The sequence below is a fragment of the Hyla sarda genome, chromosome 6 (assembly GCF_029499605.1).
Source record: "Hyla sarda isolate aHylSar1 chromosome 6, aHylSar1.hap1, whole genome shotgun sequence".
Lineage (NCBI taxonomy): Eukaryota > Metazoa > Chordata > Amphibia > Anura > Hylidae > Hyla > Hyla sarda.
Genome location: NC_079194.1, coordinates 257,745,352 through 257,767,128, shown reverse-complemented (window position 1 = coordinate 257,767,128; position 21,777 = coordinate 257,745,352). Strand labels below are relative to the sequence as shown.

The 21,777-nt window shown below is 44.2% G+C and overlaps 1 protein-coding gene across 6 annotated transcripts in view; it reads left to right on the top strand.

Annotated features, from left to right (window-relative positions):
* Window positions 1-325: 325 nt before the first annotated feature.
* MAJIN (membrane anchored junction protein) overlaps window positions 326-21,777 on the top strand; it is a 135,807-nt gene continuing 114,355 nt past the window's right edge. For 3 of the 6 annotated variants that reach the window (XM_056527058.1, XM_056527056.1, XM_056527055.1), the window contains exon 1: window positions 418-744. The gene's annotated coding sequence lies outside the window, so the exon portion shown is untranslated. The other 3 variants (XM_056527054.1, XM_056527057.1, XM_056527053.1) reach the window with 3 other exon arrangements.

Here is a 21,777-nt window from a genome sequence, read left to right as displayed (position 1 = left end):
AAAGTGATTACAGCTCCCCGTAGATCTTTCTTACTTTTATATGTAAGGATTTGCTTTATCTGTATTAGTTATCTACTTATTTTTCTTTAACTCTCACTTTTTTCCTATTTTTAATGACATTTTGGGGCTCCTGAACCAATTACCAGGTTTCCATTGAGTTCTGGTCTCAACATACAATGGTTTCAACATACAATGGTCGTCCTGGAACCAATTAATATTGTAACTTGGGGGAGATTTATCAAAACCTGTCCAGAGGAAAAGTTGCTGAGTTGCCCATAGCAACCAATCAGATCGCTTCTTTCATTTTTAACAAGGCCTGTGCAAAATGAAAGAAGCCATCTGATTGGTTGCTATGGGCAACTCAGCAACGTTTCCTCTGGACTGGTTTTGATAAATCTCCCCCAGTAAGTAGAGCAGACACTTACTGGTCTGTAGCAACCAATGAAATAACTTTCTGACCTTCTCTGGCAGCTGATTGGTTGCTATGCGCACACTTCTAGTTCTCTTAGCTGAGGCCCACTGTGTAGTGAAGTCACATGACTGAGCTGAGCCAATAATGATGAATGTCCCTGTTCCTCTCAGAATCCCTCCTAGTTTCCTTCCTTCCAGTCTGCATTACTGATTGTACTGTGTGCTGCCATCTGCTGAAACTCCCTCCATACCCTCATCTCTTCACTAAAGCCCACAACCAGCGCCTCCACCCATTCATCCTGTAACTGAGATTCCCGCCAGAAACGTCCTAAGGTAAAATCTGATTCATTCTGAGGGAGATTTATCAAAACCTGTCCAGAGCAAAAGTTTCTGAGTTGCCCATAGCAACCAATCAGATCGCTTCTTTCATTTTTAACAAGGCCTTTGAAAAATGAAAGAAGCAATCTGATTGGTTGCTATGGGCAACCTTTACTCTGCACAGGTATTGATAAATATCCCATTTTGTGTCTTAGTGTGAAGGCCCCAAAAGTCCTCTGATCCTACCATTTATGGGTTGCCACCTGGCTGGTATTTTACCGACTCAGCCGGTATTTCGGCCACCTTTATACTTATCCAACCAATCCTCCAACTACTGTACTGGAATGTTGCACCATATGCTATACCTGTGTTTTCTGTCCGGGCATGCTGGGAGTTGTAGTTTTGCAACAGCTGGAGGCACCCCTGGTTGGAAAACACTGACCTATACTACATACTACTATAGGCCAACATGCTGGGAGTTGTAGTTTTGTAACAGCTGGAGGCACCCATGGTTGGAAAACGCTGACCTATACTACATACTACTATAGGCCAACATGCTGGGAGTTGTAGTTTTTGTTTGGGGCAGCTGTTGAGCCACAGGCTGTATCAGGGCATGCTGGGAGTTGTAGTTAGTAACTACCTGCAACTCCCGAATTTAATAAAATAAAAATAAAGTCCCATCAAAACAAAAATGGTACTGTTAAAAACTACAGATCGGGGCACAAAAAATGAGCCTTCATACCTCCTTAACCCCTTTAAAGAGCACCTATTATCAACTAAACTTTCCTTAATCCCCCTCCCCATCTGTCCCTGTCTCTAGCTCAGATAGGAGCGTCTGAGAAGGGAGGTAGTGGGCGGGGCCCGGCAGGCGCGACGTCATCTGAAGCCTTGCCGCTTCCGCCCTTCTTCCTGTATGCAGGCGGAGTGCAGGGCAGGGACGGTGTGAGGTGGAATTTTGCACGTTTGCATGGGTCTCAAAATTCCACCTCACACCGGCTCTCCTTGTCAGTGGGAGTAGCCTGACGACGACGCTGGCCGGCAGAGTCATGAGCGCGCCTGGCAGGGATGCGCGCACTGCGCTGAGTATCAGATTTCGGACTCAGCCGCCAGGCCGGCGTGAGTCCGAAATCACCAAAAAAGGGACTCCTAGGGAGACCCCTAGTGGTCAAAAGTTTAAACACCAAAAATACATAGAAGAATCTTTTTTTTTTTTTTTTTTTTTTTTTTTTTTTTTTTAATAGAACCCTATTAGAAAAGTGTTCAATATATTATAAACTATAAAATATAAAAACATTTTTTGATGAGAGGTACTCTTTAAGGACCAACACAAGTAAACCTGTACGCCCCTGAAAGACCAGGCCTGTTTTTTCAAATCGGGGATGTCCTTCTTTATTAGAGAATAACTCTGGTAACGTTTTGCCAATCACGATAATTCTGACATTTGTTTTTTTGTCACAAGTTGTCCTTTATGTACATAGGAAAAGTAAGCCGATATAATTTGTATATTTTTTTTTTTTACAATGCAAAAAATCATGAAATTAAAAAAAAATTACGATTTTTTGCTATTTTAACACTAATAGGTTGCATATATTTATTACTTACTGACCAAATAGTTTATGAAACTTATACTTTCAGATGTCTACTTTATTTTGACAGCATTTTTTTTGTTTTTAATTCACATTTTAACCCCTTAAGGACACAGGACGTAAATGTACGTCCTGGTGCGGTGGTACTTAACGCACCAGGATGTACATTTACGTCCTGTGCATAACCGCGGGCATCGGAGCGATGCCCGTGTCATGCGCGGCTGATCCCGGCTGCTGATCGCAGCCAGGGACCCGCCGGCAATGGCCGACGCCCGCGATCTCGCGGGCGTCCGCCATTATCCCCTCAGGTGCCGGGATCAATACAGATCCCGGCATCTGCGGCAGTGCGCGATTTGAATGAATGATCGGATCGCCCGCAGCGCTGCTGCGGGGATCCGATCATTCAGAACGCCGCACGGAGGTCCCCTCACCTTCCTCCGTCCGGCTCCCGGCGTCTCCTGCTCTGGTCTGAGATCGAGCAGACCAGAGCAGAAGATCGCCGATAACACTGATCTGTTCTATGTCCTATACATAGAACAGATCAGTATTAGCAATCATGGTATTGTTATGAATAGTCCACTATGGGGACTATTCAAGTGTAAAAAAAAAATGTAAAAGTAAAAGTAAAAAAAAAGTGAAAAATCCTCTCAACCAATAAAAAAGTAAAACATCCTTTGTTTCCTATTTTACCCCCAAAAAGCGTAATTTTTTTTTTTAATAGACATATTTGGTATCGCCGCGTGCGTAAATGTCCGAACTATTAAAATAAAATGTTAATGATCCCGTACGGTGAACGGCGTGAACGAAAAAAAAAAAAGTCCAAAATTCCTACTTTTTTAATACATTTTATTAAAAAAAAATTATAAAAAATGTATTAAAAGTTTTTTATATGCAAATGTGGTATCAAAAAAAAGTACAGATCATGTCGCAAAAAATGAGCCCCCATACCGCCGCTTATACGGAAAAAAAAAAAAGTTAGAGGTCATCAAAATAAAGGGATTATAAACGTACTAATTTGGTTAAAAAGTTTGTGATTTTTTTTTTAAGCACAACAATAATATAAAAGTATGTAATAATGGATATCATTTTAATCGTATTGACCCTCAGAATAAAGAACACATGTCATTTTTACCATAAATTGTACGGCGTGAAAACGAAACCTTCCAAAATTAGCAAAATTGCGTTTTTCGTTTTAATTTCCCCACAAAAATAGTGTTTTTTGGTTGCGCCATACATTTTATGATATAATGAGTTGTCATTACAAAGGACAACTGGTCGCGCAAAAAACAAGCCCTCATACTAGTCTGTGGATGAAAATATAAAAGAGTTATGATTTTTAGAAGGCGAGGAGGAAAAAAATGAAAACGTAAAAATTAAATTGTCCTTAACCCCTTAAGGACTCAGCCCATTTTGGCCTTAAGGACTCAGACAATTTAATTTTTAAGTTTTCATTTTTTCCTCCTCGCCTTCTAAAAATCATAACTCTTTTATATTTTCATCCACAGACTAGTATGAGGGCTTGTTTTTTGCGCGACCAGTTGTCCTTTGTAATGACATCACTCATTATATCATAAAATGTATGGCGCAACCAAAAAACACTATTTTTGTGGGGAAATTAAAACGAAAAACGCAATTTTGCTAATTTTGGAAGGTTTTGTTTTCACGACGTACAATTTATGGTAAAAATGACATGTGTTCTTTATTCTGAGGGTCAATACGATTAAAATGATACCCATTATTATATACTTTTATATTATTGTTGCGCTTAAAAAAAATCACAAACTTTTTAACCAAATTAGTACGTTTATAATCCCTTTATTTTGATGACCTCTAACTTTTTTATTTTTCCCTATAAGTGGCAGTATGGGGGCTCATTTTTTGCGCCATGATCTGTACTTTTTTTTATACCACATTTGCATATAAAAAACTTTTAATACATTTTTTATAATTTTTTTTTTAATAAAATGTATTAAAAAAGTAGGAATTTTGGACTTTTTAAATTTTTTTTCGTTCACGCCGTTCACCGTACGGGATCATTAACATTTTATGTTAATAGTTCGGACATTTACGCACGCGGCGATACCAAATATGTCTATAAAAAATGTTTTTTTACGCTTTTTGGGGGTAAAATAGGAAAAAACTGACGTTTTACTTTTTTATTGGGGGAGGGGATTTTTCACTTTTTTTTTACTTTTACTTTTACATTTTTTTACATTTTTTTTTACACTTGAATAGTCCCCATAGGGGACTATTCATAGCAATACCATGATTGCTAATACTGATCTGTTCTATGTATAGGACATAGAACAGATCAGTATTATCGGTTATCTTCTGCTCTGGTCTGCTCGATCACAGACCAGAGCAGGAGACGCCAGGAGCCGCACGGAGGAAGGAGAGGGGACCTCCGTGCGGCGTTATGAATGATCGGATCCCCGCAGCAGCGCTGCGGGCGATCCGATCGTTCATTTAAATCGCGAACTGCCGCAGATGCCGGGATCTGTATTGATCCCGGCACCTGAGGGGTTAATGGCGGACGCCCGCGAGATCGCGGAGCTCTGTGACACTTACAGCCAGCGGTCACTTCCGTAAGGGTTACTTCAGTCCCGGCATTGCGGCAGGGTCCCAGCTGTGCGTTACAGCAGAGTCCCTGCTGCAATCTCGTGGGTGCACTGGGCAGCCATGGACGAGTATACACGTCCTAATGGCTGAACGTGCATTCAGCCTGGATGTGTATACACGTCCATGGTCCTTAAGGTGTTAAGGACCAAGCCAATTTTCACTGTAGGACCCGGCCATTTTTTGCACATCTGACCGCTGTCACTTTAAGCATTAATAACTCTGGAATGCTTTTACCTTTCATTCTTATTCCAAGATTGTTTTTTCGTGACATATTCTACTTTATGTTATTGGTAAAATGTTGTCAATACTTGCATTTCTTGGTGAAAAATTCCCAAAATTGATGAAAAAATTTAAAATTTTGCATTTTCTTTTTCTTTGAAGCTCTCTGCTTATAAGGAAAATGAATATTCCAAATAAATGATATATTGATTCACATACACAATGGCCCAGATTTATCAAGCTGTGTGAGAGAAAACCAGAGCTCGTAAGCTTAGCTGTGATTGGTTGCTGTGGAAAAATCACTCCACCTTTTCTCTCACATAGTTTGATAAATCTGGACATATATGTCTACTTTATGTTTCCATCATAAACTAGACATGTTTTTACTTTTGGATACGTATATGAAAAAAATGGGACAGAAAATAGCGCAACTATGTGCGGTTAATCCTAACAGATGTAAAGTATGTGGTGTACTGTAATGGGGTATGCTCACCTGATTGTGTTGTACTCCGAGTACAACACAGCTGACCCAATTTGTGGCTTACTGGAGCTGGGGTGCTGCCGACATCGGTCCCGTCCTTCGGGCGGTATTGAAGATCAGATGAACAAACGCTGTTTCCACAGCAGAAAAGGATGTCCTCGTGGCGCTCCTCCAGCGGATTTAATAATAACTGTAGGCACGCAGGGATGTGGAAATCCTATCACCCGACGCCCGGGACAAGTAGATTTAGCCCTGTATCGGGCTAGCAGGGACAGACCGACTTCCCCCTTATTTTTCTTTAGTGCAGTCTGTCCTCCTTCACACACAGAAATCCTCCCCAGCCCCGTGCAGTGCGTCCTCTCCTCTCTCCCCCCTCCTGCTCTGTGTTTTCCCCATGCAAACTTGCAGCCTCTCCGTGGTAGATGAGCAGGGTCGGACTGGCTTAGCGGGATACCGGGAAAATTCCCGGTGGGCCCATCACCCTGTGGCCGGCAATATATAAAAACGGGTCAGTTTGATGGTGCCTGAGCAATTCAGGCACCATCAGACTGACCCGTTTTTATATATTCAGCGCGGCTGCAGCGCAGTGCGGTCTGGCCACGGCGGCAGCCCATGCACACTACACTACACTAGCATACAAGGGCCTGATACTAGTATCAGGCCCTTATATGCAGAGCAGCAGCGGCCGCCTAGTGAAGGAGCTATAAGCTCCGGCTAGCATGGTGGAGCGGGAGCTGTCAGCTGTCCCTCTCCACCACTCCGTCACCTTTCTCACACGCTGAGGGCTGCAGTTGCTTCGTTCTTGAAGTGTCAGTGGTGCCATCCAAGGCAGGCCGGCGCGATGACATCACACCATCGCGCCAGCGTCCGGAAATCACGTCCCCGGGGCTGTTACTGACACTTCAAGAACGGAGCAGCCGCAGCCCGCAGCGTGTGAGAAAGGTGACGGGTGTGAGAAGGGGGGAAGCAAATGATAAGTGAGGGGCACATGTCAGGGGGGGCGTTATATATGAGGGGCACATGGCAGAGGGGCATTATATGTGGGGGCAAATGACAGGACCCCCCCTGTCATGTGCCCATATAATGCCCCCCTGTCATGTGCCCCTTATATACAATGCCCTTTGTCCTGTGCCCCTCAGATATAATGCCCCATGTCCTGTACCCCTCGCACATAATGCACCCTGAGGGGCACATGATAGGGGAGCATTATATGTGAGGAGCACATGTCAGGGGGCATTATATGTGGGGGCACATGACAGGGGGCATTATAAGCAGGGCTGTGGAGTCGGAGTCGAGGAGTTGGATGAAATTTTGGGTACCTGGAGTCGTAGTCGGCAAACAATGCACCGACTCCTACTAAATTTAGATTGGAATAATAAAAAATAAAAAAATAAATACGCAAGTTTAAATGTCCCAATTCACAAAAAGTTATAATTAATGACTTCTCTACTTTAAGACTAAAGACCAATGCATGCAGTGCCTCACATATACGCAAAACGAACACGTTAAGTGACCGTGAAGAAGCATGCTTTTCATGTGCTTTACTATATGGCGCACAATTAGGAGCGGCAATACTTATACTTTCCATAGGGTTGGGTTCTGCTGTTACAGGGAACCCATGTGTAACCTAGCCTCTCACTGATAAGGGGTTAAGGAAATATGTTTTTTGCAGGACTAGAGACACTTGTATAAGTGAAGGGAATGGAGGGTCAATAGTTCAAGACTGAAGCTGTAAACCATTTCAAAAACTGCTGCCATTCAGCTAAGGCTATAAAAACTTGTAAACTCGATTCTTAGCTTAAAGGGGTACTCCGCACCCCCCCCGTCATGTGCCCATATAATGCAAGTTATATATAATGCCCTCTGTCCTGTGCACCTCAGATATAATGCCCCATGTCCTGTGCCCCTCGCATATAATGCACCCTGAGGGGCACATCACAGGGCACATTATATGTGAGAGGCACATGTCAGGGGGCATTATATGTGGGGCACATGACAGGAGGCATTATAAGTGAGGGGCACATGTCAGGGGGGCATTATATTGTGAGGGGCAAATGACAGGGTCCCCCCCGTCATGTGCCCATATAATGCCCCCTGTCATGTGCCCCCACATATAATGCCCCCTGACATGTGCCCCTCACATATAATGCCCCCCTGTCATATGCATTATATGTGAGGGGCAAAGGACAGGGTGCATTATATGTGAGGGGCACAGGATAGGGTGCATTATATGTGAGGGGCACAGGACAGCGTGCATTATATGTGAGGGGCACAGGACAAGGTGCATTATATGTGAAGGGCACAGGACAAGGGTGCATTATATGTGAGGGGCACAGAGTGTTTTGCATTTGAGGTATAGGCCGGCATTTATCATTGTAGGTGTAAGTGAAGTATATTTCTGTGTAGGAGCACCAAATTTATTAAGTTAGCAGACCATTTGATAAATTTTGTTCAGGTCACATTTTCTGAAATTTCTCTCTTCACATATACCAAAAAGCTAAGTCTGGGCTGGTGTAGTTTAAGAGACTTTTCAGTGGCTTTGCGCCTTTTCACAAAAAGGCGCAGTTCATAAAACCCGTCTATATCATGTGTATTGCCAAAATCAGTGGATTGCAACTGAAGCGGAAAAAAGGCGCAAATAAACCCTGCTTGCGCATTTTTTGCACCATTTTTAGACACTAAAAACTGTCTAAAGACAATAATACATGTCGGCAATAGTTATTATTATAAGGAATTTTTGGGGTGGTATGGTTCTTATGGGCCACAATACATTACGGTATTGTATTCAGAGGGTGCATGGCAAGGTTATATTCAGAGAGCACATTATGTGGTAGTATTATATTTGTAAGGTACAGTGTTTTTTAGTAATATATACAGAGGTTACGGTGTGTGGCGGTTTTATATACAGAGGTTACGGTGTGTGGCAGTTTTATATACAGAGGGTACGGTGTGTGACGGTTTTATATTCAGAGGTTACGGTGTGTGGCGGTCTTATATTCAGAGGGTACAGTGTGTAGTAGTATCATATTCAGAGGGTACGGTGTATGCCAGTATTATATTCAAAGGATACAGTGTTTGGCAGTATTATAATAATACTTGTTTTCATATAGAGGATCAGAATCTGCTGACATAGTGAGGAGCCGTCTGGGCGTCAAGTTCTGCTGAGTGAACATTTAGCTGGACCCGGTGGTATGTACCAGCTGAATTAAATAAGGAAAGACTATAGAGAAGACGTCACCTATAGTAACTGATATCATTGTGTATTCTCCTCACTATAGAGAAGACGTCACCTGTAGTCACTGATATTATTGTGTATTCTCCTCACTATAGAGAAGACGTCACCTGTAGTCACTGATATCATTGTGTATTCTCCTCACTATAGAGAAGACGTCACCTGTAGTCACTGATATCATTGTATATTCTCCTCTCTATAGAGAAGACGTCACCTGTAGTCACTGATATCATTGTGTATTCTCCTCACTATAGAGAAGACGTCACCTGTACTCACTGATATTATTGTGTATTCTCCTCACTATAGAGAAGACGTCACCTGTAGTCACTGATATCATTGTATATTCTCCTCACTATAGAGAAGACGTCACCTGTAGTCACTGATATCATTGTACATTCTCCTCACTATGTCCTATCAGAGCTGGAGTCACTTGTAAGTTCTACAGTTATGATGAGTGAAACTACAACTCCCAGCATAACCTTACCACTGCTTAAAGGGGTACTCCGCTGGAAAAAAAATAGTTTTAAAGTTAAACAGAAAGTTAAACAGATTTGTAAATTAGAAAGGAGTTGGAGAGGCTCTTGTCTAACTACCCACCAAATAAAAACGGGCTGCCTAATTAGACACCTATACCCAAGGTGTCAAGAAGTAGTTTGTCTATAGAAATATATATTAGGGTTCAGGGTTTGAGACAACTGGACAGATAGTAATTAAATGTATTTATTATTATACAGTGTGACAATATAATATAAAATATAAGATAATAAAATAAATACAAATAGTGGCGTCTGCGTCTCACAGGGCCCTTGTGTAGGCGCAGCACCAACTAATATTATCTAAAATATAAGTATACCACAATGTGTTAAAAATTAAGACCACCATGTAAAAGTATATATAAAACCTCTAATAAGATAGAACTATACAGGGAGAGAAATCTGGGTGGGAGAGTCTTAGTTCATCCACAATAGTCAATTCTCTCCTCTCTCGAAAAGTACTGCAAATTATAACCGATTCCAGTATAGTTGTAACCAATAGCAACCATATAGGTTTTGGTTAGTAACCCATAGCAACCATTTAAATGTGTCCGGCTGTAGCAGTAGATCGCAATCGAACACCTTTGCAAATAATGTTCATATTAGCAGATAATGGTCAACATATATGCTTGTGTACAGTCACTATTAATATGCATTCATATCTTTGGATACTTTGTATCTCACCGCTCCCGGGCACTGATGCGCTGGACTTCACGGGGATGCTGCGATCTCCTCCAGTTGCGCTATGAAATCCCACAGTGTGTTATCACTAGGTGGCTCTGGTGGCGCGAGACAGCATCACTGGAGACTCGGCCGTCTCCCACGGTGGTAATGCTGGATGACAGTGGGTTCCGGGTGGTGGTACTGCAGCGGTTCTGCAGGTGAGTATGTTGTTAAGCCGGTGGCGTCCTCGTGGCAATGAGGCGCGTATGTCTCCTTTACCGGGTGCCGGGTGATTGACAGTTATATTTCCCGGATATTTATCGGACTGCTAGTTGCTGAGCAGGGCAAATAAACTGGTGGTCTCAATGGTTATTAGGGGGACGCTGGACGCGTTTCAGGACTGTCTCAGTCCTTTCTTCAGCAGCTAAGAATATGGGTATTAAGGGGTCACTGTATCGTTATTTATACATTTAACTCCTCCTCTATCAGATCCAGGGTAAACAAAATAGTGGTAATAAATCTATGAATGGAAGTAGTAAAACTCAGTTAAACTCAAAAGTAGTAGTGTGTAACTGAGTTTTACTACTTCCATTCATAAATTTATTACCACTATTTTGTTTACCCTGGATCTGATGTCACTAATTGATAGAGGAGGACCCCTTAATACCCATATTCTTAGCTGCTGAAGAAAGGACTGAGACAGTCCTGAAATGCGTCCAGCGTCCCCCTAATAACCATTGAGACCACCAGTTTATTTGCCCTGCTCAGCAACTAGCAGTCCGATACCGGGAAATATAACTGTCAATCACCCGGTAAAGGAGACATACGCGCCTCATTGCCACGAGGACGCCACCGGCTTAACAACATACTCACCTGCAGAACCGCTGCAGTACCACCACCCGGAACCCACTGTCATCCAGCATTACCACCGTGGGAGACGGCCGAGTCTCCGGTGATGCTGTCTCGCGCCACGAGAGCCACCTAGTGATAACACACTGTGGTATTTCATAGCGCAACTGGAGGAGATCGCAGCATCCCTGTGAAGTCTAGCTTATCAGTGCCCGGGAGCGGTGAGATACAAAGTATCCAAATATATGAATGCATATTAATAGTGACTGTACACAAGCATATATTTGACCATTATCTGCTAATAGCAAGTATATGAACATTATTTGCAAAGGTGTTCTATTGCGATCTACTGCTACAGCCGGACACATTTAAATGGTTGCTATGGGTTACTAACCAAAACCTATATGGTTGCTATTGGTTACAACTATACTGGAATCTGTTATAATTTGCAGTAGTTTTTGAGAGAGGAGAGAATTGACTATTGTGGATGAACTAAGACTCTCCCACCCAGATTTCTCTCCCTGTATAGTTCTATCTTATTAGAGGTTTTATATATACTTTTACATGGTGGTCTTAATTTTTAACACATTGTGGTTATACTTATATTTTAGATAATATTAGTTGGTGCTGCACCTACACAAGGGCCCTGTGAGACGCAGACGCCACTATTTGTATTTATTTTATTATCTTATATTTTATATTGTCACACTGTATAATAATAAATACATTTAATTACTATCTGTCCAGTTGTCTCAAACCCTGAACCCTAATATATATATTTCTATAGATTTGTAAATTACTTCTATTTGAAAATCCTTTCAGTACTTATCGGCTGCTGTATGCTCCACAGGAAGTTCTTTTCTTTTGGAATTTCCTTTCTGTCTGACCCCAGTTCTCTCTGCTGACACCTCTGTCCATTTTAGGAACTGTCCAGAGTAGGAGCAAATCCCCATAGCAAACCTCTCCTGCTCTGGACAGTTCCTGACATGGACAGAAGTGTCAGCAGAGAGCACTGTGGTCAGACAGAAGGGAAATTCAAAAAGAAAATAACTACCTGAGGAGCATATAACAGCTGATAAGTACTGGAAGGATTAAGATTTTTAAATAGAAGTAATTTACAAATCTGTTTAACTTTCTGGTACCAGTTTATTTGAAAGAAAATGTTTTCCACCGCAGTACCCCTTTAAGTCATTCTGGGAGCTGTAGTTTTAAATGGTGAAGACTTCTTTAGCGCTTTCATATTCTATGGCAATTGGTATATTTGATTATTGTACTGGATTTTTTCACAATGCGCCACACCAGTGGCGTCTGTCACAACTGGCCAAAAAATTACTTTGAGAGGGGGGGGCGTGTAGGTATGTGGTGACATTATTTTCTACCGCACCGGGTGACACCAACCCTAGCAATATCACTGGCTGTATTCTATGGGTGACATTATGTATGTATGTATGTGTGTATATGGATAGATAGATAGATAGATAGATAGAGATAGATATATATTAACCCCTTAAGGACCGGGTTTTTTTCCGTTTGTGCATTTTTGTTTTTTGCTCCTTGCCTTTAAAAAATCATAACCCTTGAGAGGCGCATGCGCGCGGCTCACGAGGAAGGACGGAAGTAGTGTGAGCTCCGTGCCGACCGCGGTGTTACAGCCTCTCTAAGCGCCTATTTTAGGCTCCTTCGCACCGGGAACGGCTTCTTCTGCAGGGGGAATATGCCACGATCCCAGCACAAGGGTCGGAAGGCGCACTCCCAAAGGCTATCCCAGTCTATCCCGGATATCTTTCGAGCGACGTCGCGCTCTAAGATGGCGGCCTCCCGCAGTTACTCGCCTGCTGAGAACTCTGAAGACGAGTCCCACGATACCGCTGCTCTCTCGCCAACGGCTATGTTCCAGACCATTAAGAAGCTTTTCCAGACGGAGCTTGCCAAGGCGGTTACTGACCTCTCTTCGCAGTTAAGAGATCTGGGCCAGAGGGTGGCCGACACCGAGACCCGTATTGATGACCTTGCAGAGGCTGTGCAAACTGATCGCCGCGAGATTGTCGATCATACCGAACAGCTGCAGGCCCTCGAGCTGAAACTCGAGGACCTTGAAAACCGCTCCAGAAGGGCCAATCTAAGGATTTGCGGGCTACCAGAGGAGGTGACTGATATGTCGAAGGCGATCTCTGCCCTGTTCTACGAACTTGCTCCTCAACTGGAGCCAGAGATGCTCCGCTTCGATCGGATCCACAGGGCCTTGGCGCGCCCAAAGAACCCGGACTTACCACGCGATGTGATCCTGAAACTGCACTATTCCGAGGTGAGAGACACCCTACTCCAGGCGGCTAGAAACACTCCATCTCTCCCGGGGGTCCCGGAGTCAGTGCGCATATACTCTGACTTAGCCCCTTCCACTTTGGCTAAACGCCGGGACTTTCGCCCAGTGACGCTTGCACTTCAGAGGGAGGGGGTCCGTTACAGGTGGGGATTCCCCTTCTCCCTGGTTTTCCGTGTCAATAATCGCACGCACACTGTGCGCACCTTATCCGAAGCAAAAGAAGCGCTGAGCCTGGAGCGCATTGCGCTGTCGGATCTCCCCCCCCCCCCCCCAACCTCAAAGAGCTAAACGGGTGGATCGTGTGTGGACCGCGGTCGGGGGGGGGGGGCAACAATTCACCTCGGCACACGCGGGCAGCTCCGACATCTCCCCGCTGACCTGTTCCCCCCCCCCACTGAGATCTCTCTATTGGGCTGGGTGACGCACTTTTCATCTGCGGGACTGCCTCGTTGTTGTGTGAGACGCCGGAGTCCCTTCATTGCTCGTGCGGATGCCTTACTTGCACCCTAGACTGGGAAGCTTTCTTTTTGGAGGACCTGTACTGTTTATTAAGGCTGTTGTTCCTGGGACTTATAGCACCGATGGCGATACCGTGGACGGACTAGTGTGCCTCTCCATCCCTGTACACAGGGTCAGGAAGTACAGCGGGCACTCTATTAACCCCGTCCGCCTTTCCTGTTCTGCGGACTGCCCCATTTGCAGTCCTAATGTTTTGTTTTGTTTCTTTAGGTTTATTTTTTGTTTTTAGGTACAGAGAAGGTTCACTTTGCTGCAGATTGAATGATGTGGCGGCGGCGGCGACCAGTCTAGATGCTTTTGAGTATACTGCTGTGTGGGCCGGGGGTAATGTACTACTTAGCACTCTATTTATAGTTAGTTATGGTTAAATTGCTATCACACAACGTCAGGGGATTTAACTCTCCTATGAAACGGAGGAAAGCGTTCATGGACTATACTAAACAACGTCCTGAGGTGATATGCCTCCAGGAGACACATTTTTCCATGACTTCTACCCCTGCTTTTTACCACCGCTCCTACACTCGTTACTATAACTCCTCTTTTCAGTCCAAATGTAGGGGAGTGATGACCTTGCTCCACAATTCCTTCCCATATACTATTGAGTCAGACTACAGGGATACAGGGGGAGATATCTGATCCTGTTAGGTTCACTCTATGGCAGAACTTTATGTATAGTAAATTCTTACTCCCCTACGGATAAACCTTTGACTTTTTTTGGTATGGTGTGCAAGAAGCTTGAGAGCCTGGTCTTTGACGAGCTGATTTGGGCAGGTGACTTTAATATGGTTTATAATGGAAGGCTCGACCGATCCTCACAGACCTCACTCCAACGATCAGGCTCCCAACAGAAATGGTTACAGAACCTTTTTGCTGCGCTCTCATTAGCTGATGTATGGAGAGAGCATAATGGGATTTCCAGGGGTTACACTTATTACTCTCCTATGCACAAAAATTATTCTAGAATTGATTGGGTGTTGACCACCACTAACATTTTGCCTCATCTCCTTTATGCACGTCATATCCCGTCAGCCTGGTCTGATCACGACATGGTGCATGCCTCCTTTGATTTCCAGCCTCGTTCCCCTTTCCCATTTCGGTGGAGACTGAATGAGGCATTGCTCACCATGCCTAGAGTACAGCATCGATTGCAGGATGACCTGACTACTTATTTTGCCTCCAATGCTGGAACAACTTCGGCACCCTCTTGGACGTGGCTAGCACACAAATCTTATATGAGGGGCCGGATAATTGCTTTGGCTAGCGGAATCAAGAGGGACCGTACTAACCAGCAGATAGCATTGGAGGCAAAGTTACAGAGACTGACTTATGCACACCAACAGGACCCCTCTCCCTACCTTTTCCAGACTTTGAGGGAGACCAGGTCGCAATTATACGATGGACTAAGGCTACTTATTATAAACTTGCCAATAAGCCTGATAGACTCTTGGCGGCGATGTTACGTAAAACGATGTCTTTTAATAGAGTCCACAGCCTACAGTTGCGACCTGGTCTCCGGACTTCGCACCTGGACAAAATCTACGATGCATTTCACACGTACTATACACAACTTTACACTGCGACGGACGCTGACCAACTGGACCCTTCTTTTCTTTCCTCTTTCTTAGATTCTGTTTCCCTTCCAACCCTTTCCCCAGGGAAGCTTTGAATGAACCATTTACCTTGGAGGAGGTGCTGGGCGCTATCTCCCGCGCCAAACAGGGCAAATCTCCTGGACCGGACGGCCTCACAGCCTCCTACTATAAGAAGTTTGCTACTAGTCTAGCCCCACATCTCTTGCGCTTCTTTAATGACCTCCGCTCTGGTTCGGATCCCCCGAGGGAGTTCCTTGTCGCAATGGTGACAGTTCTCCCCAAACCGAACAGGGATCCCTTGAGTGTAGTGAATTTCCGACCTATATCGCTCCTCAATGTGGATGCCAAGCTCTTGGCGTCCATCTTGGTGGCGCGACTCAACCCCTACCTCCCCGAACTGGTCCATCAGGACCAGGTAGGTTTTATACCTGGTAGGCAGGCGCCTGATAACATTAGGAAAGTCCTGGACCAGGTGCACCTGGCCGAGACTTCCTCGACACCTTTGGTGGTTCTGGCCTTGGATATAGAGAAGGCATTTGATTGCGTCTCTTGGGACAATCTGTTTGCCACACTTACTAGATTTGGATTTGCAGGCCCATTCATACATGTCCTTTCCAAACTATGCTCTACCCCGACTGCCTATTTAAAATTGCCCGATATCAGTGAGACGGGGGACTCGGCAGGGATGCCCACTGTCACCAGCCCTTTTTGCACTTGTGATGGAGCCGTTAGCCCAATTGATCAGGGAGCACCCTGATATTACAGGCATGACAGTGGGCACCTTGGCATATAAGGTGAACTTGTTCGCAGATGATCTCCTGTTGACACTGACTAACCCTCTTGTCTCCCTTCCCAACCTCCTCCAGGTGCTTGATGGCTTTGCCGTCCACTCTGGCCTCCGTGTTAATGTAGTGAAGTCAGAAATAATGTACTGTGGGGTTCCCCCTCCTGTCAGACAATCTATATCACTCACATTTCGTTTCCGTGATTCCACGGAGGAGTTACCTTACCTCGGCATAACCCTGACCCCGTCCCTACACTCCTTGTACGGAGCTAACTATCCCCGGGTATTCCAATCTATCAGAACAGATTTGAGACGCTGGGCCTTTCCCTATGTGTCATGGCTGGGCAGAGTGAATGTAGTAAAAATGGTAATTTTGCCTAAAGTTTTATATCTTTTTCGCACCCTGCCCATCGCCATCGTGCGTAGGGAACTTGAGGCATTACAGCAAGATACATTTACTTATATTTGGGCGGGTAAGCGGTCCCGTATTTCTCGGGCACTTATGCATTATCATAAAAAGGTAGGCGGTTTATCTGTTCCTCACTTCCTCAAATATTATTATTCTGCGAGACTGGCTCAATTGGCGCTGGTTAATGCCGGGCCGGGGGCACCCAGGTGGACACGACTGGAGAACACCTTACTGTCACCGCTTTCCTATGAGGCCCTAATGTGGAGCACTGGTCCCGTAGCTTGTAAAGTCCCCAGCTCTGCCCGTATGGTCCTGTATTCGCTTGCACTCTGGCGTCAGGTTCTCTTTAAATTCAAACTCCAATCTCACTATACCCCTATGACCCCTATATTTTCAAACCATCTTTTACCTCCTGGACTCTCTCGACAGACCTTTCAATGGTGGATTGACAGGAAACTGACTAAGATACATGACTTTATAGACAACCGTTCTTTCCACACTCTCACCTCTCTGACTAACAGACTAGACTTACCCCCCACCGAGCTGTTTAGAGCCCATCAGATTTTTTCTTTCATAAGATCCCAGGTTGCCGTATCCCAGATCCCGAAGCTGACTTTCTATGAAGCTTTTATCATCTATAGGCCATTAGCGACTGGACTGCTCTCCTTGTTGTACGCCCACCTCAACGCTCCTACAGCAGATAGTAAGCTCCCGTTCATGGTGGCATGGGAAGCTGACTTGCATGTACTGTTAACACCTGCCCAATGGCATGATTGTTGCGAGAATTTTAGTAAGGGCAGTTGGCAGATTCCCCTAATGGAGACTGCGTTGAAGGTATTACATTGTACATACATGGTCCCGGCTCGCCTTCATGCCTTTTGTCCTGACATATCCCCGCTTTGCTTCCGAGGCTGTGGCCACCTTGGGACCATGTACCATGTATGGTGGTCCTGCCCAGTGGTGGTGGACTACTGGGCTCGGATTCTGGACCTCGTGGTTTCATTACTGGGGACCCGGACTCCCAGAACCCCTTCCTTTTGTTTTCTGGGTCTTCGCCCCCCCAGAATGTCCCACCGACAGTTCAGACTAGCACAATATATTATGATGGCGGCTCGCATTTATTTAGCCTCACAGTGGAAGAAACCTACACTCGATTTATTTAGGGTCATTGAGAGGGTGAATTCTATTATGATTAATGAAAAATTGTCAGCGATCAGAGATGATACGGTAGAGAGGTTTAATACCCTTTGGGAACCTTGATTGTCTTCTGCATATTGTTCTCGAGTCCGTCAGTGCATGAATATGTACTGATGGAGTTTCATGTAATCTATTATTGTGTATGATGTGAGACTGAGTTGCCGCCGCCAGCCGCCAGCCGCCATTGATTCTGAATATATGTTTGCAGTGGGCTATGTAATGTATAATTCATGTATCTGTACCTATGTTCTTGTTACATTGGCCTTGGTAGGCCCATATGTTATTGCCAATTTTCTGGCTATTTTGCTAGTTCCTATGTGATTCTGAATGATCATCAATAAAGCTTCACTGTTTGACCATTAAAAAATCATAACTCTTTAAATTTTGCACCTAAAAATCCATATGATGGCTTATTTTTTGCGCCACTAATTCTACTTTGTAATGACGTCAGTCATTTTGCCCAAAAATCTACGGTGAAACGGAAAAAAAAATCATTGTGCGACAAAATTGAAAAAAAACCCTGCTGTTTTGTAACTTTTGGGGGCTTCCGTTTCTACGTAGTACATTTTTCGGTAAAAATGACACCTTATCTTTATTCTGTAGGTCCATACAATTAAAATGATACCCTACATATATAGGTTTGATTTTGTCGGACTTCTGGAAAAAATCATAACTACATGCAGGAAAATTAATATGTTTAAAATTGTCATCTTCTGACCCCTATAACTTTTTAATTTTTCCGTGTATGGGGCGATATGAGGGCTCATTTTTTGCGCCGTGATCTGAAGTTTTTAACGGTACCATTTTTGCATTGATAGGACTTATTGATCGCTTTTTATTCATTTTTAAATTATATAAAAAGTGACCAAAAATGCACTATTTTGGACTTTGGAATTTTTTTGCGCGCACGCCATTGACCGAGCGGTTTAATTAATGATATATTTTTATAATTCGGACATCTTTATTCACTTTTTTTTTTTCACTTTTTTTTTTCACTTTTTTTTTTTTGCAGTGTTATAGCTCCCATAGGGACCTATAACACTGCACACACTGATTTTCATCATTGATCACTGGTTTCTCATAGGAAACCAGTGATCGACGATTCTGCCGCATGACTGCTCATGCCTGGATCTCAGGCACTGAGCAGTCATTCGGCGATCGGACAGCGAGGAGGCAGGTAGGGGCCCTCCCGCTGTCCTGTAAGCTGTTCGGGATGCCGCGATTAGCCGCGGCTATCCCGAACAGCCCGACTGAGCTAGCCGGCAACTTTCACTTTCACTTTTAGCCGCGCGGCTCAGCTCTGAGCGCGCGGCTAAAGGGTTAATAGCGCGCGGCTCCGCGATCGGCTCTGCGCGCTGTTAGAGGCGGGTCCCTGCTTCACTATGACGCCGGGCCCACCGTGATACTGTGTAACCCCGCGTTATATCAGGAGAGCAGGACCAAGGACGTACCGGTACGTCCTTGGTCCTTAAGGGGTTAATATAGATGTGTGTGTGTGTGTATATAAAGAGAGAGAGAGAAGGAATCACTGCAGCACATCTGTGTTTCTTGCAAAAATAAAAAGTGGGTTTTATTCCAACATGTGTAGAGTTACAGGCAACGTTTCTGTTGGCTCTCCCAGACATTGGGGGAGATTTATCAAAATCTGTCCTGTGGAAAAGTTGCCTAGTTGCCCACAGCAGCCAATCAGATCGCTTCTTTCATTTTTAAAAGGTCCTTTGCAAAATAATGATTGGCTGCTGTGGGCAACTAGGCAACTTTTCCACAGGACAGATTTTGATAATTCCCCCCCCCCCCCCCCCCCCCAATGTCTGGGTGAGCCAGCAGAAACGTTGCCTGTAACTCTACACATGTTGGAATAAAACACACTTTTTATTTTTTCTTTATAAAATTCGCTGTGGATTTGTGCCCAGGATTCCTACACTTGCCTGCACTCTTCAATGCATTCAGGTGCTGTTTTCTTGAAAAAACTATATATACACATAGATAGATAGATAGATATCCATCTATCTATATGCATGCTGGCTGTTGGCTGGCACAATGACACAGTGCTGTGGGGCTGGTATGCAATAATTTCCAGGGCTGATTTTTGCCCCCAGTCTGGCCCTGTAGATGAGGTCCTGTGGATACAGAGCAGGGGGAGGGGGATGGAGCTGTGTGCGGGGGATGGAGCTGTGTCCCGAGCTGTGTTCGTCCTTGCTCTCCGCCCCCCCCCCCCCGGCTTCTTGTGTAATGTAGAGCGAAGCTCAGGTGAGGATGCCGAGCATGCAAGCAGCGGGAAGGGTCGTTGTATATGTATGTAATGTATGATTAGGGGGGTTTATCAGCGGCGGGTGTATGTATGATGTGTGCATATGTATGGTGTATATGTATGGTGTGAGTGTATGTGTGTATGATGTCTGTGTATGTGTGATGTGTGTATGATGTCTGTGTGTATATATGGTGTGTGTGTGTATGATGTCTGTGTGTATATATGATGTGTGTGTATGATGTGTGTGTGTATGATGTCTGTGTGTGTATATGACGTGTGTGTATATATGACGTGTGTGTATGATGTCTGTGTGTATCTATGGCGTCACGAGTTATAATGGTTAAACAAGCACCCTTTAGTTACCGCACAGCTACACCCCATATACCCTACAACCCCAGGCTACCACCCTTCTACTCTGGATAGTTCCTGAGACAGACCAAGGTGGATTTAAAAACAATAGTTTTCCACCGGAGTACTCCTTTAACCCCTTAACGACCAAGGATGTAAATTTACGTCCTGGTACTGCGGTACATCGGAGCAATGCTTGGATCATGCACGGCTGGTCCCAGCTGCTGATCGCAGCGAGGGACCTGCCAGTAATGGCCGACATCCATGATCGCGTGGATGTCTGCCATTAACACCTCAGATGCCTTGATCAATACAGATCACTGTGTCTGCAGCAGTGTGGTCAGAAATAGGAAAAAAAAAATAATTATTTTAAACGCAAAATTGCTGATATTTTTTTCAACAAAAAATTATAAAATGTTTTATATACACAAATGTGGTATAAATAAGTACAGATTATGGGGCAAAAAATTTGTCCTCATACCGCCGCTTGTACGGAAAAATGAAAAAGTCATAGGTCGTCAAAATAGAAGGATTTTAAACATGCTAATTTGGTTAAAAAGTTAGCTTTTTTCTATTTTTTTTTTTCTTTTTGCGCAACAATAATAGAAAAGTGTGTAATCATGAGTATCATTTTAATCGTATTGACCCACAAAATAAAGAACACATGTCATTTTTATCGTAAATTGTACGGCGTGAAAACTAAACCTTCCAAAATTAGCAAAATTGCAGTTTTCTTTTTAATTTCCCCCCGACAAATAGTATTTTTTTGGTTACATAGTTACATAGTTTGGTTGAAAAAAGACATACGTCCATCAAGTCCAACCATGGTGTTAAAGGGAAGGGGATAAGAGGAAGGGATGTAGTTTTATAATTCTGCATAAGCATTAATGTTGTTTTGTTCCAGGAATGTATCTAACCCTGTTTTAAAGCTATTAATTGTTCCTGCTGTGACCAGTTCCTGAGGTAGACTGTTCCATAAATTCACAGTTCTTATGGTAAAGAAGGCGTGTCGCCCCTTTAGACTAAACCTTTTCTTCTCCAGACGGAGGGAGTACCCCGTCGTCCTTTGGGGGGGGGGGGGGGGGGGGGTTTAACCTGGAACAGTTTTTCTCCATATTGTATGGGCCATTAATATACTTATATACATTTGTCATATCCCCCCTTAAACTTATCCTCTCAAGACTAAACAATTGTAACTCCTTTAATCGCCCCTCATAGCTAAGATGTTCCATGCCCCATATTAGTTTAGTCGTGCGTCTCTGCACCCTTTCCAGCTCCGCAGTGTCCCTTTTATGGACAGGCGACCAAAACTGAACAGCCTATTCCAGATGAGGCCGTACCAATGCTTTATAAAGGGGGAGTATTATGTCCCTGTCCCTTGAGTCCATGCCTCTTTTGATACATGACAATATCCTGCCGGCTTTGGAAGCAGCTGCCTGACAT